This window comes from Lathyrus oleraceus, chromosome 1, assembly GCF_024323335.1.
Source record: "Lathyrus oleraceus cultivar Zhongwan6 chromosome 1, CAAS_Psat_ZW6_1.0, whole genome shotgun sequence".
NCBI classification, from domain to species: Eukaryota; Viridiplantae; Streptophyta; class Magnoliopsida; order Fabales; family Fabaceae; genus Lathyrus; species Lathyrus oleraceus.
The window spans coordinates 268,452,255-268,470,934 of record NC_066579.1 but is presented as its reverse complement, the minus strand read 5'-3'; the positions used below and the strand labels follow the sequence as shown (position 1 = coordinate 268,470,934).

Sequence of the window (18,680 nt, the reverse complement as noted above, 5' to 3'; positions counted from 1 at the left end):
TTTTTCCTTTCCTATTCTTCAATTACCTAGCAGCACTTGGTTTCACATGGTGAACCAAAGTGTCATCCTCTTCCTCTGAACTTTCTTCCTCCATATCAATACTATCCTCAGCAGTATCAGGAGACATGCTAGCTGATTTCTTGCTAGGTAAATTCTTCCTAAGGGAACATAATCCCTCAGCAACTACTTCCTTTTCTGTCTTAGATGAGTCATCATCTATCTCAGCTTGGGTTTCCACCTCAGGAGAGGGGTCCCTTCTGGACAGAGGGGTAAAAATATCCTTGACTCCATGTTCTTCATTCAGAATCCTAGTAACTAGGTTTCTTATGGTACGATCAGTAAAGTCCATGTCCTCTTTATCAGGAGATTTTTCAGGAATGTTACCTTGTTTAGTTCCAGCCATGGAAGAGGGGCCTGGGATGTCACCTGGTATCATACACAGAGGAGTCACGTTCATCAAATCTTCATCTAGAAACTCCATGGAGGGAGTTCTTGTATGATGAAAGGGTTTTGAGCTAGATGATGATGGATGTTGAGACATGTTGTTGAACTTTTGAAGGAAATTTCTTTGCCCTAGCAGAGGTTCTCTGAGTAGTTTGATGAAGATGGAAAGAGTTGTGTTCAGGTAGAGTGTGCAAATGGAATATATACTATTTCCAATACTAGGGAATGATTCATTATTAATGTGGCTCTTTCTTTTAATTGGGCAGACAATCTTTTTGTTACCTTTTCCACTCCATATTAATTGCCATATTTTCTCAAGAATCCAAGTCCCTAATTTCCCTCTTACATATTCAAGTTGGATATCAACCAAATCCCTTGCAGCCTTGTCAGTTAGTTGCATTTCATACTTTAGAATTATGAATTTATTTTCCACATATTTTCTAATTAAGTGATAACAGCAAATAATGTACTTGGTCCAACTGTGTTGAATATGATTTTTGGACATAGTTGCAACATACAGGTTATCATAATACAATGTCATGACATCGTGTGTGACATTGTATGCAATTATCAGTACTTTCATCCAACCTAGTTGAGAACTACTGCTTTCATCTGATATACTTTCATCATCAACATTATCTTTCAAATGTGTAGGATAAGGAGTCCTTTCACTCTTCATCACAATCCTCTCCACATTGTTCTTGGCACACATAGCCCCTTGTGGCCCAGTTCCAACAAAGCTCTCTCCAATATCAGTCTGCATATAACTAGTCACATGTCCACCTATTTGATCTAACCTCTCAGCCATTTGGGCCATCATGACCTTTTCTTCCTTGAGAGTGAGGTTAAGTCTGAGCTTCTGGTGTGACATCCTTGTCTAACATTTCCCACAGACTTGGCTTTCATTACTCTTGAGGGTTCTTCTAGCAGATGTACTGATCTTCATCCCTTCCTTTTTGTCATAGGTACACTTTGAGGAATGATCCAATTGAGAGATCTACATGTAACTATTGTCTATGGTCCTGATTCCTTTCATAATCACTTCACTGTCTTTGTTACTAATCAGACAATCAGTTTCAGTGAAGTTGGCATTCAGGCCTTGATCACAAAGTTGACTGATGCTTATTAGATTTGCAGTCAAGCCCTTAACCAGCAGGTATTGTCAAGTTTAGGTACTCCAGGACAATCAAGCTTGGCTATCCCCTTTATTTCACCCTTTGCTCCATCACCAAAGGTTACAGGGCTTATGATATGAGGGTGAAGATTAGTTATTAGGTCTATGTTTCCAGTCATGTGTCTAGAACATCCATTATCAAGATACCACTCTTCTTTGGCTAAGATTCTAAAGGGAATGTGAGCTATTAGACTTGCAAAATTAGTCTTAGGGACCCATTGCTTATTGTTGGTAGGCTTGTGCTGTTGATAGTGAGTCTGTTGATGAACAGGGATAGGGTAACCATATAGCTTATAGCAGAAGGGCTTTAGGTGACCAAATTTCCCACAATAATGGCATCTCCTTCTTCGGTGTTTCCCTTTCTGCTGTCTTCTCCTCTGATGTTGTGACATCTCAGGACTGCTCTTACTATTCCTACATTTAGGTTTGGCTTGAGGTTTGTAACTAGTGTAACTACTATCAGCCTTGGATTTATTATATCCTATTCCAGATTTGTCTCCTGTGATTAGTCCAGTTTGGAGAGTCTTGTCTAAGGAGTCATATCCATTATTTAACATCCTTACATACTTGGTCATCTCTTCTAGTTTTGAGTTCAAGAACAAAGCTTCTGTTTTTAACTTTGAGATGGTTTCCACGTGTTCAGCCTTTTCATTCTCCAACTGTAATATCTTCTGGCTTTCAACTTGTTGACTTTCATCTAGCTTGACCTTCAGAGCCACTGCTTTTGTTTTTAATTTGGAGATGGTTTCCAATTGTTCTACCTTCTCATTCTCAAGTTGAGTTATCCTCTTCTTCTGGTTTTCAACCTGTTTGCACAGCTCTACACTTTTGTGGCACAACTTTCTGTAGGTAGAGGCCAACTCTTCAAAGGTCACTTCTTCATCACTTAAGTCTTCATCAGAACCCCATTTTCCTGTTAATGCAGTCACCAGATTTGCAACCTCCTCTGTATCACTCTCATCAAACCAGGTGGCAGCAAGACTCATCATCTGCTTCTTGAGATAGGTTCCACATTCAGTTCTAATGTGTCCATACCCATCACATTCATAGCACTTTACTTCTTTTCCTTCTTTGGGCTTTTTATCTGACCTTGCTCTTCTTCCATTGCTGATGTTAGATGAGATGTTCTTGACATTTGCCTTGGATAGTACATCCATCTTTTTTAACAATCTGTTGAACTGTCTCCCCAGCATTGCAACTTCATTGGCCAAATCTTCATCAACATCCTGACTATTTTCCTCTTCTGTGTTTGATATGAAGGAAATGCTTTTGGTTTTCTTCTCAGAACCATCACTCAATCCCATTTCAAAGGTTTGGAGAGAACCAACCAACTCATCAACTCTCATGTTGGAGATGTCTTGAGATTCTTCTATGGCAGTCACTTTCATAGCAAATCTCTTAGGTAGAGACCTGAGTATTTTTCTTACCAATTTTTCATCTGACATCTTCTCCCAGGGCTCCTGAGGCATTAGCTAATTCAAGGATACTCATATGAAATTCATGGATATTCTCATCTTCTTTCATCCTCAAATTTTCAAACTTGGAGGAGAGCATCTGTAGTCTAGACATTTTTACTCTAGATGTGCCTTCATGAGTGGTCTTGAGGATGTTCCAAGCATCTTTAGCCACTTCACAGTTGTTTACCAACCTGAAAATATTCTTGTCAACACCATTGAAGATGGCATTAAATGCTTTGGAGTTCCCAAGGGCTAAGTCATCCTCCTCCTTGGACCATTGTTCTTCAGGCTTCTTCTCAGTAGTGGCTTCTCCATCTTTAGTAATTACAGGATGCACCCAGCCTGTTAACACAGCCTTCTAAGCCTTCTTATCAAGAGATTTTAGAAAGGCTACCATTCGAGGTTTCCAATAGTCATAGTTAGAACCATCCAATATTGGTGGCCTGTGAACAGATCCTCCATCTCTCTCCATTGTACCAGAAAGTATTGTCCCTAGATCTCACCCAGAACCAGAGCAGGATGCCTTCTCTGATACCAATTGAAATTCTGGTATCAGATATGAGATGTCGAAGGTAATGTCACGCACTAATATCTGAGTTACACACACAGAAGAAAGATACAGAATGATAATGCAAAAGACACAAGCAATTGTTAACCCAGTTCGGTGCAACTCACCTACGTCTGGGGGCTACCAAGCCAGGAAGGAAATTCACTAAAATAGAATCAGTTCAAAGATTCTCCGTACACTTCAACAAGTTACAATCTTTTTCACCTAATCTCTACCCCTGCAATTTCTACCTAAGCACTCTTAGATATGAGAACCCACTCACTTCCCTACAATCACACCTGTGATCTTAAACAACAATCCCTTGAGAAAAGAAAACACTTTTCAATAACACACTCTTGATTTTACTTCACAGTTTCAATCAAGAAGACACACTCTTGATCTTGCTTCACAACTTTGATCAAGAAGACACACACTTGATCTTGCTTCACAACTTTGATCAAGTAGACACACACTCTTGCTTAACAGCTTTAGAGTGACACATTACATCCACAAATCTGTCTAATTCAATCATCAAAAGATGACTTGAATGGCTTACAAGTCTTACGACTAAGCAGACACAAACACAAGCTCTCTCTGTATATTTCGCTCAGTATTTGTTGTGTTGTAAAACAGGTTTTCTAAGTCCCTTTTTATAGAAGCTTTCAGCTGGGCTTGGACATCTTGAAAACCCTAAATCTATTTTCCAATTAAATCTTCTCATGACAGCTGGTTAGATCTCCTTCGAAAATAAGTAAAACAGGTTGTAATCCATGATTGAATGCGCCTGCAAATCAGATCTTCAATCATACATAGATTGCCATTAATTGTGCAATCACAAAACACCAGACATTCACACTGAATGTTCTGTGTACAGGATGTCATGACATCGGGTCTGACATCCTGGAAAAATCCTGCATAATTCCATAATTCCTTTTATAACTTCCAGCAGGTACAACCATATCAGATGCCATGACCTTGTGTATGACATCTTGAAACAACCCTGCATGAACATGTCTTTCATTTAAGCTCCAACAGCTACACATATATCAGATGCCATGACCTTGTGTATGACATTCTGAAACAATCCTGCATGAACATGTTCTTGAACTTCAGCAGGTACATAGGATATCTCATGTTAAGACATCACACAAAACATCTTGTGAACACTCTTTGTTTTACCAAAATTGCTGCCAACACTAAGAATCAACAGTATTGAAGTTGATCCTTCCAAGGTCAAAGAAATACAAGAGATGCCTGCGCCCAAAACTGAAAAGCAAGTCCGAGGTTTTCTTGGCCGCTTGAATTATATTTTGAGATTTATATCCCACATGACTCCCACATGTGCGCCTATATTCAAGCTCCTCCGGAAAGATCAGCGTCATGATTGGACCGAGGATTGCCAAAGGGCCTTTGACAGTATTAAAGAGTATTTTTCTGAGCCTCCGATTCTGTCTCCACTTGTTGAAGGGAGACCATTGATTATGTACTTGACTGTGCTTGATGATTCCATGGGTTGTGTCCTTGGTCAGCAAGATTAATTAGGAATGGAAGAATATGCGATATACTACTTAAGTAAGAAGTTCACCGACTGTGAGTCTCAGTACTCAATGCTTGAGAAGACATGTTGTGCTTTGGCTTGGGCTGCTAAGTGTTTACACCAGTATATGTTAAATCATACAACTTGGTTGATATCCAGAATGGATCCGATCAAGTATATCTTTGAGAAGCTTGCTTTAACTGGGAGGATTGCCCGTTGGCAGATGCTGTTATCGAAGTATAATATCAATTATCAAGCTGAAAAAGCTATTAAAGGTAGTATCTTGGCTGACCATTTGGCACATCAACCAATTGAAGATTATCAGTCTGTGCAGTATGACTTCCCTGATAAGGAGATTCTGTATTTGAAGATGAAAGATTGTGATGAGCCTACGCTCGATGAAGGGCCAGAGCATGGTTCCCGATGGGGTATGGTGTTCGATGATGCTGTCAATCAGTATGGAAATGGTATTGGGGCAGTGCTTATTACTCCTCAAGGCACACATTTTCCTTTTACAGCAAGGCTAACTTTCAAATGCACAAATAATATGGCGGAGTATGAGGCTTGTATTATGGGTTTGGAAGAGTGTATTGATCTTAGGATCAAACATCTTGATGTTTATGGTGATTCGGCCCTTGTTGTTAATCAGATTAAGGGTGAATGGGAGATGAATCAGCCCGACCTCATCCCATATAGAGATTATGCTAGGAGGATTTCAACTTTCTTTACTAAGGTTGACTTCCATCATATTCCTCGAGATGAGAATCGGATGGCGGATGCTCTCGCTACGCTTGCTTCAATGATTGTTGTCAAGTATTAGAATGAGGCTCCTAATATTACTGTGATTTGCTTGGATAGACCAGCTCATATGTTTGCAGTTGAAGAAGTAAAAGATGATAAGCCGTGGTACTATGATATCAAGTGTTTTCTCCAAAGTCAGAGTTACCCGCCTGGGGCATCCGTTAAAGATAAGAAGACTTTGAGAAGATTATTTGGCAGTTTCTACCTTAATGGTGATGTGCTTTACAAGAGGAATTTTGACATGGTTTTGCTCAGATGCGTGGATAGACACGAAGCAGACCTGTTGATGACTGAAGTCCATGAGGGTTCATTTGGTACTCATTCCAATGGACATGCTATGGCTAAGAAGATGTTGAGAGCAGACTACAATTGGCTGACAATGGAGTCTGACTGCTGCAAGTATGTGAAGAAATGCCACAAGTGTCAAATTTATGCAGATAAGATTCATATTCCCTCGACACTTCTGAATGTTATTTCCTCACCATGGCCTTTCTCCATGTGAGGAATCGACATGATTGGCATGATTGAACCTAAGGCGTCGAATGGACACCACTTTATTCTCGTAGCTATTAATTACTTCACCAAGTGGGTTGTAGCGGCATCGTATGCAAATGTGACCAGGCAGGTGGTTGTGAAGTTTATCAAGAATCAACTCATATGCCGATATGGGATGCCAGACAATATCATTACTGATAATGGATCTAACTTGAACAATAAGATGATGAAAGAGCTGTGTAGTGAGATCAAGATTACACATCATAATTCTTCTCCCTATAGACCCAAGATGAATGGGGCTGTTGAAGCTGCTAACAAGAACATCAAGAAGATTATTCAGAAGATGGTAGTTACATACAAAGATTGGCATGAGATGCTTCCATTTGCTTTACATGGCTATCGTACATTCGTTCATACTTCAACAGGGGCAACCCCGTTCTCTCTTGTATATGGCATGGAGGCTGTGCTCCCCGTGGAGGTTGAGATCCCATCAATGAGAGTCTTGATGGAAGCCAAGTTGACTGAGGCTGAATGGGCTCAGAGTCGTTATGACCAACTGAATTTGATTGAAGATAAGAGATTAACTGCCATGTGCCATGGTCAGTTATATCAACAGAGGATGAAGAAAGCTTTTGATAAGAAGGTCAAGCCTCGTGTGTTCCGAGAAGGTGACCTCGTGCTCAAGAAAGTCTTGTCTATCGCGCCCGATTCTAGGGGCAAGTGGACTCGAAACTATGAAGGTCCATACGTTGTTAAGAGAGCCTTTTCAGGCGATGCTTTGTTGCTTACAACTATGGATGGGAAGGATTTCACTCGTCCTGTGAATTCAGATGCAGTCAAGAAATACTTCGCCTAAAAATAAAAACAGAATAGCTCGCTAAGTTAAAAACTCGAAAGGGCGGCTTAGGCAAAAATGAGCGTCTCGGTGGATTGAAAACTCGAAAGGGCGACTTAGGCAAAAATGAGCGTCTCGGTGGATTGAGTACCTCACCCTGGGGCAATCTAGGCAAAATTAGGGATTTGGCAAGTAACTGCATCCTGACAAGACTTTGTTCTATAACTGTCATCTGTCAAAGATTCTAGCTCAGCCATCGTCAACTGAAGCTTCAAATGTAGTGGATTCAGAGTTGATGGAGAAATGGTCATTATGTTCAATGTAGCCCTTTTTCCATGTATATCACCAATTTCAAATTTGTAAAGATCCATGGAGTCTCACCATTTGCGGACTACCATTCTATTAAATAAATTTGAGCCTTTATCCAATTCTTTGCACTCCTACTTGTTTCTGTTTAACTAATGTTTGCATGTTTTAATTGACAAATATCATTGTTTTAAACAAATAAAGTTTTCACAAATAAACTGTTTAAACAAAATGAACATTCATAATGACCGAAAGGGTAAGTAGGATGTCCTTAGTGCTTTCCCAAGGATAGTATGATCACCAAAGGGTAAGACATTTGTTCATGTTCTGGCATGTTTATATCCTCTTCATCAGCTTTCAGTTGTCTCCCCGTCGAGCGTAGAGAGAATAGTACATCATCAGCTTCCCAGAAGGTCTGGAATGAGAGGTTCTCTCTGATGGCAGTAGATTGATCTATCTTATTGGGTTGCTTTCTCTTAGCAGAATTTTTTTGGATGTTCATCCAACGCATTCCCGGATAGTTTGTTTGTGCATACATGCTTGTTTTCCCCGTAGAGGCTCAGCAATCCATGATGGGTTGTTTTGATTTTATTTGTGAATGATCCTTTTTGTTCCAGTTTTTGCCTTGATCTTTTTAGAGACGTGTATCCCTCTTTATCAGGCACTAGAATTTGTGTTTTATCAATTATATAGTTGTCATCCCTTTGTGTGGACTGACCTAAAATCCCTTATAGATTGATAAAAATTGATATGCTATTCTACTCACGAGGAGGTTCGTCTTTCCCCGATCTGAGTAGAAGTTCCCAGTGGAGTAAGCATGTGTTCCTTGTAGAGTTATCTTTCCAGATAATTGTCTCCTCAGCAGGAAGTTGCCTAGAGCATTTGGTGAAGGGTTTATCTCCCTTTTTATCCCCAGCATGTCGCTTATTGACAAAGGATTCATCAGTCTTTTCTTAGCCAGGGTAGTTCCTTCGAGAACATTTGTGGACTGTCCCCAGTAGGGTTGCGTGAACCGAGTTTGATGATTTGGGTCCCCTCTGAGACTGAAGATTTCTTCTAGCATTGATAGCTAATGTTGAAGATGTTTATTTCCTTCCCCAGTGGAGCAAAGTGCTATTTCTCCCCTCAGCGGAGTTTCCTCTCCAGCAGTTAGAAGGGAGTATTTTGATTGATGTATATCCGATTGGTGGTTATTCCCCACGGAGCTTTACATTATTCCTTGATAAGTTCCCTAGTAGAGTTTCCTCTCTGGCGGATCTTTTTGCCTGTCCCCAGCTGTGGTTGACATCTTCCCATGGTTTTTCTTCTTCCCTGGATCATCCCCACCAGAGATGAGTTCTCTGTTTGGTTATTTTCTTTCACTGCTCCTGAATACATCTTCTTTGTATCCTCAGCGAGTGTAGCTTTGGGATAGGGTTTGATATCCTCGATGATTTATTTTCATTTTGCTCGGGTTGTTCCCCAAGTTGTTTTCTTCAGTAGGCTTTTGCCCTTCTTGTTGAGACGTTGTGTCGGGTGTTTGCTTGAGATTCTCGAACTTGTTTGTGTTAGATATGTCTATTTGTCAGCATTAATCATACACAAATCATGCATATACATGCATAATCATAGCATTCAGATTTTCATAATTGCATTCTTTGCCATATATCTTTGCTTGCTTATCCGCTGCTATTGGTGAAATATTCTTCCCCAAGCAGATGTTTGTGTCTGGTCTCTCCATATAGAGTCAGCCCCATAGGCAGAAAGTGTCTATATTTCCTTCTTTATTCCCCACTAAGTTATATCCTCGTGGAAGATTATTGTTTCAGTTTCCTCCCCAAGTGTGTATTGGGATGGGAATTACTCCCCTGAGTTATATCCTGACCGGGTTGAGTCTTGTTTGACTGTGTCTTTCTAGTTTGTTCCTAGACTGACTCCTTTCTTGTTATCCCTTGCAGTTCCCTGTGGTGCAGTTGTTCAATTGCTCAGTAAGCAATAATTGTCCATCTTTGCCCCAGCGGATTTTGTGGCCTTCTACCCGGTAACCGGTAGTTGTAAGTCCTATTTCTGTGTTTTTCTACCCAGTAGCCGGTAGATGTAATCCCCTATTTGTTGGTAATCTTTACCCAGTAACCGATATTGATATTCCTTCGTTTTTGAGTATACCACCCAGTAACCGGTGATATATCTCTTGGATAATTACTTTTGTCAGGCAATTTATCCCCAGAGAGTCATCTTTCATTTACCCTTGTTTGGTAATGATGGTTTCTTCTTCTGATTGGTCATCATTTTATACCCAGTAACCGTATCCCAATGTCCTTTCTTTTCGGTCAATTTATCCTTCATTAACCCAGTAACTGGTTGTGGATAATCTTCCATGCGAGTATGCTATCTACGTTATGACACTAATAGATAATATATCTCATGCGCTATTCAGTCGAAGTCTTTTTCTTCCCCAGTTGAGTAAGATCCATATTTCCTTGTGGAATCGAATGCCCATCCTGTAAGTCGAGTTTGCCTTTTCAGCGTTCCTTTCGAATGATGAGTGTCTTGGATATGTTCCCAATTCACGCCTGGTTGGTCACCTATTATATATGCCCAGTAACCGATATCCCTGGTGTTCCTTCCCTCTGCTTTATATTATGACTTTTTGTCCCCTATGGAGTCAGATTTCCCCTTGAGCGTGTTGTTCTCTCACCCAGTAACCGGTGTTTTGATAACATGTCTCACTTTGAGTTTATTACCCAGTAACCGATAATATCTCGGTGTTTCTTCCTCAGTTGAGTCCTTTGTGGACATCCCTGTCTGAGTCCGGATTTTATCCGATGTATCCTTTTATGGATAATTTTGCTGTATTGACATATTCCCTAATGCACGCATCTTTGCGTCGGCTCGAGTCTTTCCATCGATTTATTTTCGTGGAATTCCTTTGTGTCTCCCAACAAGTTTTCTAGTCGTGACCTGCTCACGCATTTTATCTTGTTTCCCTAGAGTCTATGTCTCCCTAGTGAGTGTGTTGCTCCTATTGGATTTCTCAGTTTCTTCCGATTTTTCTCCCTTTGTGGCAATTATTCACCATGAAGATTTTATTTTGCATGCATACATTTGCATCATGAGGTCTCTTAGGGACCAAAATTCGTCTCTTTGTTATTATTTAAGCTCATTCTATCTCGTCGAGACGAAGATTTTAACCTTCATATCTTCGGCTAGAACGACCTTAAATAGGGGCATCTGTAAGACCCTAATTTTGACCCTAATATTCCTCATGGCATCATGTTATTGCACAAGTGCATTGCCTCAAGGATAATAGCATTATTGGCTCCTTAACCCTTGGGTTGGGACTTGTGTGAATGGTTTGAGACCACCAAGCATGCTTGTATTGTATATTATTGCTTTTCTTATTTTGATTACTAACCAAAAGCACAAAAATACGTCACTAACTCTTTTCGTTTTGAAGCTCAAGTGATCATGTGCTCCAATGCTCTTAGGAGGCTCCTAAGCCCAATGCAAAAGGCCAGATGAAGATGAGAAAAAGCATGACAATGGTCCATAAAGTTCCTAATCATCATATATGTTTCCCAAGTATCTCAATTTGCCAATTTGATCAAGATAACCCAAAGGGCTTGAGGATTGTTTCCCAAGGAAACCCTAATTCAACTATGCTTTGACTATGCCTTGCCCATGAAGCAACCTCAACCTATGATCAAATTTAATCAAGGGAAGTTATTTAATTCATTATTTTATGCATATATGAGCCTATGTGAGGATCCTCAATCATTCATTCATCAAGATTAGAAGTTTGGCCTTGAGAAGTTGACCAGTCAAGTCATCTAACTAAACTGAGGATCACTGATATATAACTTTTGATGTGTTTGTCAAATGAAGATTACTACAAGAGAAAACCTGTTCTTAATAACTATATGAACAACTTTCATGTTCATTAAAAATCTATTTTAAACTTGGAAGGTCATCATTCATTTCAAAACATTATAGGTCATTTTGACTGAAACCCTAATTTTGGGTCAACTTACCAAGGGAATAACTTCCTTAATTTTTATGATTTTGAGGTGATACCAAATGCATTGGAAAGCTTGAGATGTCTACTTAAAATGTTATGTTAGACAAAATTTCATAATCCCAAAATAAATACATGTGATAATATAAAACATTATAGGTCATCTTGGACCTAATCCATTGAATTTGAAAAAGTACCCAACTTCAAATGCCCATAAATTTGTCATACAAAATCCAAATGATGCAAAATTTGAGTCTAAATTGATCATCTTGAAAAGATATACAACTTTGTTGTTGGAGGTGTTTCCATTTGAAGCTTGCATCATGGAAACAGAGGTTTGATTGGGCTTACTTTTGGTGAAAATTTTCAAGGGTGACTTAGACATGTTTTGTACCTAAATTTTCACAGCCATTTTTCGTTAATTTCCAAATGCCAAATGAATTTTTGCCCAACATGACTTTTGTTCCTTATTTCAAGGGCTTTCCAACCATTAGTCACATTACTTTTTTGGACTTACCATTAATGAGTTTTGAAGAGCTCTTCATTTATGTTCATTTTTTGCATTTCATGATGAAACTTAATGTGCAAGCTAGTTCCATTTCATGTACACGTCCAAATCCATTTCAAGTGAACTCAACAAGGTTTTGCACCCATCATTGGGCCTCACATGCGCATGTACATGCCCATGCATATCCATTTCCATTTTTCATGCACACATGAGAAGTGTGATCATTTGAAACCCTCAGCTATAAATAGCAGCTCCATCTCATTCATTCATGAACCTTTTGGAGATCTGAAATGTTGCAGCACTGAAATCCTAACCAATACTAAAGGAATTTTCCAAATTTTTTCCTCACTTTCAAGCTTGAAATTCAACATCATTAGTTGATTTTTAAAGCCCAATTCCTTAGCCTATCATCTCCACTGCATCCCTAGAGCAAAGAGGATCCAAGATCTTGAAGGAATCGTGACCTGAAGAGCTTCAAATCAAAGGTAGAACTTTAAACTTTTTGGATTTAGAACTTGCAATTCAATGTAGTATTCTCTTGTTTGTGTGGTTTTCTGAAGTCCTCATACTTGAGGCAAGCGAATGGTGGTTTCAATTTTCCATTTCGTGCACTTTCAGTTTGAACACCATAATCTTCCACTTCACATTCCTCTCAATATAGGAAGAGTGAGGAAGATCCATGGATATAGTGTTGATCTCCATCACAAGAGCTTCATTTCCATGGCCTTGCTTTTAATTTTCATGAAGTTTTTATTTCCTACAACTGGTGGCCAGATTTTGGTAACTCGTCGGAGAAGATGGTGGTTTTCACCACCACCACAACGTGTCTTGCTTCCTGGCCCTTGGATCTGGATGTCACGTTATAATCTCATACGTTCATTGTGTTTACTTCATTTAATGATTCATGCAGCGTGTTTGACTTGGTCACACCATGCGCCCTCACATCTGGATCCTTCATTAATGCCACGTCAATTAATGAACCTGATCCTGTGGCGCTGGATTTTCCATTATTTCTATTTTTTATTTTATTTTCAGCTAATTCCTTTTATTTTCAAAAATTCATAAAAAATTTATTTGAAGTCATAAAAATATGAGACCTATGCCAAAAATTTTCTTGAAAAATCTAGTTTCATATTTTGATTTTTAATTATTTTTGTGACTTCACTTAATATTTCTTGTGAGTTATTTGGTTTTTAATAGTTTTAATTCATTTTAAAATACTTTCTGATATTTGAAAAATCCAAAAATATTTTCCTAGCATTTATGGATCATGATAAGTCAACGAAAAATAGTCTCTTCAATTTCTTATTTGATTTGTGATTTATTTGAGATTTTAATCCATTTTGTGCTATTTTTAATTGTTTTTAATTGCTTTCTAATTTCAAAAATTGTTGAGGAAATTAGTCAAAGATTGTTTGACCATGTTAGACCCCTGAGAATTTAATTGGACTTGTTGAAGTTGATTTGAATTGAATTTGAGATTTGACCTTATTTGTTTATTTTTTATTTGCATTTTATTTTAATTAAAAAAATACCAAAAAATTATTGTTGACTTGTTGACTTGTAATTTTCATTTCTTTTCTGTTTGGCATTGACTGATGATGATTTGATTCACATTTGATCAATTGGACTTGATACTTGTCTTCTTTTCCATTTCCTTTCATCTTCATCCCATTCTTTCCATCATTGGCCAATGAGTTAAGTTTCTTATGGTTGGTCTTGACAAATGAGAGGTTAACCTTCTTTGATCTAAACCAAACTCAACTTGATCCATGATCAAGTGAGTTGCTTTGTGTCCAAGATAGGTTGCTTCTTGGTCAAGAAAATAACCTAAAGACAATACAAGGTCCTTCCCCTTTTGTTTTGGCATGACAAGTTTATGGAGCTTGGCTCACTAGTCATGATCTCTAACTTGTGTTATTTGCCTATATTTTTATTGACCAGCCTCAGATAGGGTATGACTACTACATTAGTCCATTTACGATTGCTTAACATAACGCTACATTGTCTTATGACAAGCTAACATAACTTCACTAACTACTAACTTTAATTTGAGCATTTAATTTTCTTGTCATTTACTTTTAATGTCATTTTATTCTTTCTCATTATTCATATTGATTTTCATTTTGCTCACTTGAGAATATATTTTATGTTTATGTTATTTTTCTTTTGCTCATTTGAGCCCATTATTGTATATAAACATATTGCTATCTTGTGTTGTTTTGTGTTTGTTTGATGTGAACCAAATGCAAAAGGAGAAAGGACTTATAATTAGGACATACCTATTCTTAAAGGAGTTCAAGAGCAACTAGGCCTCATGCCTTTAGAATGCTAATTTGTTGAAGAGCAACCAGGCCTCATGCCTTTAGAATGCTAAAATCCAAAGTTGACTTCAAAGGACTTCTCATCCAAACTTATTCTTTGTCCATTCCCCTTATTGTGTTGTGAACTTTTTGATGTTTTCTCTTGTGTGATAGGGATTCCATTTGTGAAAAGAGGACCATTGTCATGAGTAGCCAACGTTAAGAGACAAGCCAAATGGAGATCCTAGGAGCTTTGAATTCAATTGTGTGATGGCTTGTTGTGTGCTAAGTCCAAAGGAGGAGCATCTTGAATCATCTCTATGATTTCAAGAAAAAGGAACGCCAAGGGTTTATCTTTCCCCTCTTATCTTTGTTTTCTTTAGGACTAGCCCTTCTCTTCTTCTCCCCACTCTAACTAAGCCAAAAATATTTTTTTTCAAACTTTGACTTTGTTTTAAATTAGAAACCTAGGCCTTATGCCTTTGACTTTTCAAACTCTTTTCATAAATACTCTTTTGTGAATGAATTTTAATTCAACTTTGACCTCATTTTGTAAATAAATCTAACTTGTAAATATAACTCACTTCAAGTTTTTTTTTGTGTGGTTCCAATGGCCACCTTATTAAAACTTTTCAAAACATTAGTCATAGGTTTGAGTTATCATAGTGGTTGATATAAATCTCACCTCATCCTTAGTGATTGAATTATAAGTCTTCCATGCTTATTATAAGGTTAACCCCTCACTAGCATGTTGAAGCCTTACTCACATGGTGGATTGTTAGTTTAGGTTGAGTTTTCTCTCAATTCACCAATCTTTGAGATTTTTACCATGAACTACGAGGTTTTGATCCTACCTTTGTGATGGTGAGTAGGCAATGGGTTCATCCATTCAAACAACAAAGTTTATAAATATAATCTATTCTCTTCTCATCCCTCCAATATGTTATATAAATCTTTTCACAAATACCAACCTACAACACATATTTGCAAAAAGGGTTCCCTTAGAGTACTAAGGATGTTTTGGGTGCGTAAAACCTTCCCATTTCATAACCAACCCCCTTACCTAGATCTCTGACATTTTTATTAGTTTTTGATTTGAAAAACTGCTTACTTGGCTTTTGTTCGCTTTTTAGCCTTTCCTTTGGACAAATAAAAGTGCGGTGGCGACTCGAATTGTATGTTGACTTTTGGTTTAGTCAATAAACCTAAAGGTAACGAAAACCCCGCTACAATGCCCATTGGAATGAGTGATAACACTGAAATTTACCGTATTTTCGACTCCGATTTCACATGCATTCTAGTTGTTTTATTGTTATTTTGTTGTGTTATTGCTAGGTTTTCCTTTGTTTTTAGGTTTTTACTTTAATCGGAGCCCCGATCGAGAAAAGGAGTGAAAAAAAAGCTAAAAACCCTAAAATTCGGCATTTTGTACTTGTGGCATACCCCATGGTTGGCGCCATAGACCCTGCCATGACGTGTCCAAGCTCAACTTCCCTCAACTGCCACGTTCCCCACTACTTCCACTAAGGCGCCTCAGATTGGCCTTGTGGCGGGCGCCACAAGAGGAAAAGTTTTCCGTCCCATTTTCAAGTTGAAGGGCATCCTTGTCATTTCCATCTTTTTACTTGCTTATAAATAGAAACTCGAAATCACTTTTACAATTATCCAAACTTAGAACAGAGGCAAACTCAGAGCAACTTTGTTTCACTTAGGCATATATTCAGTATTTTAAAGTGGTAATCGCTTGACATTGGAGTGTTACCACAATTGTGTAATCAAGTCTGTGATAGAGTCTGTAATCGAGTTTGGAGCACTTTGGAAGGAAGTTAATCCTGCCGCCATTTTCATTTCCGCTTTGCAAATTTATTCAACCCTCCGATTGGAGCAGGTTTTTATTACTTGTCTTTATCTTATTTATTTTCTCGCACTCGCTTTAAATTATTTATTTCCTCACACTCGCTTTAAATTATTTATTTTCTCGCACTCGCTTTAAATTATTTATTTCCTCGCACTCGCTTTAAATTATTTATTTCCTCGCACTCGCTTTAAATTGTTTATTTCCTCGCACTTGCTATAAATTATTTATTTCCTCGCACTCGCACTACTTTTATTTATTTCCCGCACTCACACTACTTTTATTTAAATTAATGCACTTTTACTTTACCATGTCTAACTAAATTTATAAGGTTAGAATGTAAGGATCGTAATTGAACCGATAATCCGTACAATTGTTCGTAGAAACACTTAAGGGCTATTTTAACTTTCAACTTAAGTTTTCCCGCACTTCAATTCCGTTGGGTAAGATCGAAAGCCGTCCAACGTCTATCTAAACTTAATTGTTTTTAACTATTTCAAAAACAGCGAAAGCGCTTTGTTTAGTTCATTAGGAGTTTTTAACTTAAGAAGAAAAGAGATTTTAAAACTATTTTCGGACGCGTTTATAAGTTTAGAGTCTGGTTCGTGTGAACCTCTTTTGGTTAAGAAATCCAGGTTATAATACTTTTCAACTTAGTCAAGATACTATATTTCTTAAAAATAGGTTTACTACTCTAACGCAATGCGCGCCTTTTTATAAGTGACAATAAGAGGGTTTGATTAGGGAGTACAACTTGGTTCTGAATACGCGAAAGCGACAGTTCCTGTTAAATTAGTTCTTTTCAAAGTAGAGAACATTGCCCATAAGTAGTTCTGTTAGCAAGTACTTGGATTATTAATTGATTACGTGAATTACATTCGACCCTGTCTTTATTAATTAAACTTTATTCAACACTTTACTTTTCATTGCACACTCTAAAAACACCTATTTTGATTGCCTTTGATAAACACCATAACGACAGATAACGATAGATTGACACTTGGTCTCTGGGGATTCGACAATCTTTTATATTACTCTGACGCGTTCGTATACTTGCGAAACACCGTATCAAGTTTTTGGCGCCGTTGCCGGGGACCAATTTCGTCAAATTTCATTTGCCTGTTGTTATATCGTTTAGACTTAGGCTATTTCCCGTCGGTCAATGCGAAGAACTCGCAGCACCGGAAGTTTAAGCTTAGTATACCCTTTGGCGGAACCTGAACGTTACGCTCGCGCACGTTTATTCTTTTATAGAATTAAGAGAGTTATGGCCGAAGATCAAAACCAAAGACCTCTTAACGATTTCGCTCAAACATCAAATGAAGAATCTAGTTCTAGTATAGCAAACCCAACCATCCCAGCTAATAATTTTGAACTTAAACCATCCCTGTTGCTACTAGTGCAACAGAGACAATTTGCAGGTCTCGCTACTGAGAACCCAAACCAACATTTAAAAATATTTCTTCAATTAGCAGACATTTTTAAAACCAATGGAGCTTCTCCTGAGGCAATATGTTTAAGATTATTCCCTTTTTCTCTCAGAGATAAAGCCCTATCATGGTTAAATTCCCTTCCACCCAATTCCATTACGACTTGGGATAACCTTAGAAGAGTATTTCTTGCTAGATATTTTCCCCCGAGTAAGACCGCCGTTCTTCGAAACCATATAACTAGATTTACCCAAAACCAAGGAGAATCGTTGTTCGAAGCTTGGGAGAGATATAAAGAGTTGTTACGAGCATGCCCACATCATGGTTTAGAAAATTGGTTAATCATTCAAACCTTCTATAATGGACTTCACTATAACACCAAGATGACCATCGACGTTGCCGCAGGCGGTGCTCTGATGAACAAACCTTATCCTGAAGCTAGTTCCCTCATCGAAGATATAGCTCAAAACCATCAATCATGGGGAGTCGAACGAGCGACAGTAGAGAAGAAGGAAGCCCAAGGAGGAGTGCATGAACTAAGCTCTATAGATATGATACAAGCTAAAATGGATGCATTAGCCCTCAAAGTCGAGCATATGTGCATAAACCCGAATACTGTAGCCGCAATTTCGTCGGATTGTGAGATATGTGGAACCAAAGGACACCAATCTGCAGAATGCAGTCTATTAAACGAAACCCACTCTGAGCAAGTGAACTACACCCAAGGGAACCCATACTCGAATACCTATAACCCTGGATGGAGGAATCACCCGAACTTCTCCTATAAAAACAATAACCCTATCCAAAATAACGCACCTCCGAGACCTAGTTATCAAGCCCTTAGATCAAATCAACCTATGCAACCTGTGTCACCAAAGCCGAGCCTTGAGAAAATTATGGAAAATTTTATCACCGCACAAACCCAACAAAACAAGGAGTTCATGAACCAAAACATTCATGTTAAAGAATTGATTACTCAGTTAGGAACCAAGGT

The 18,680-nt window shown here is 38.3% G+C and overlaps 1 non-coding gene across 1 annotated transcript; it reads right to left on the bottom strand.

The window, feature by feature from the left end:
- Positions 1 to 17,907: 17,907 nt before the first annotated feature.
- On the bottom strand, positions 17,908 to 18,014 carry LOC127117201 (small nucleolar RNA R71). Its single transcript, XR_007801958.1, has one exon. It is a non-coding gene; the product is annotated as a small nucleolar RNA R71 (small nucleolar RNA).
- Positions 18,015 to 18,680: the final 666 nt, after the last annotated feature.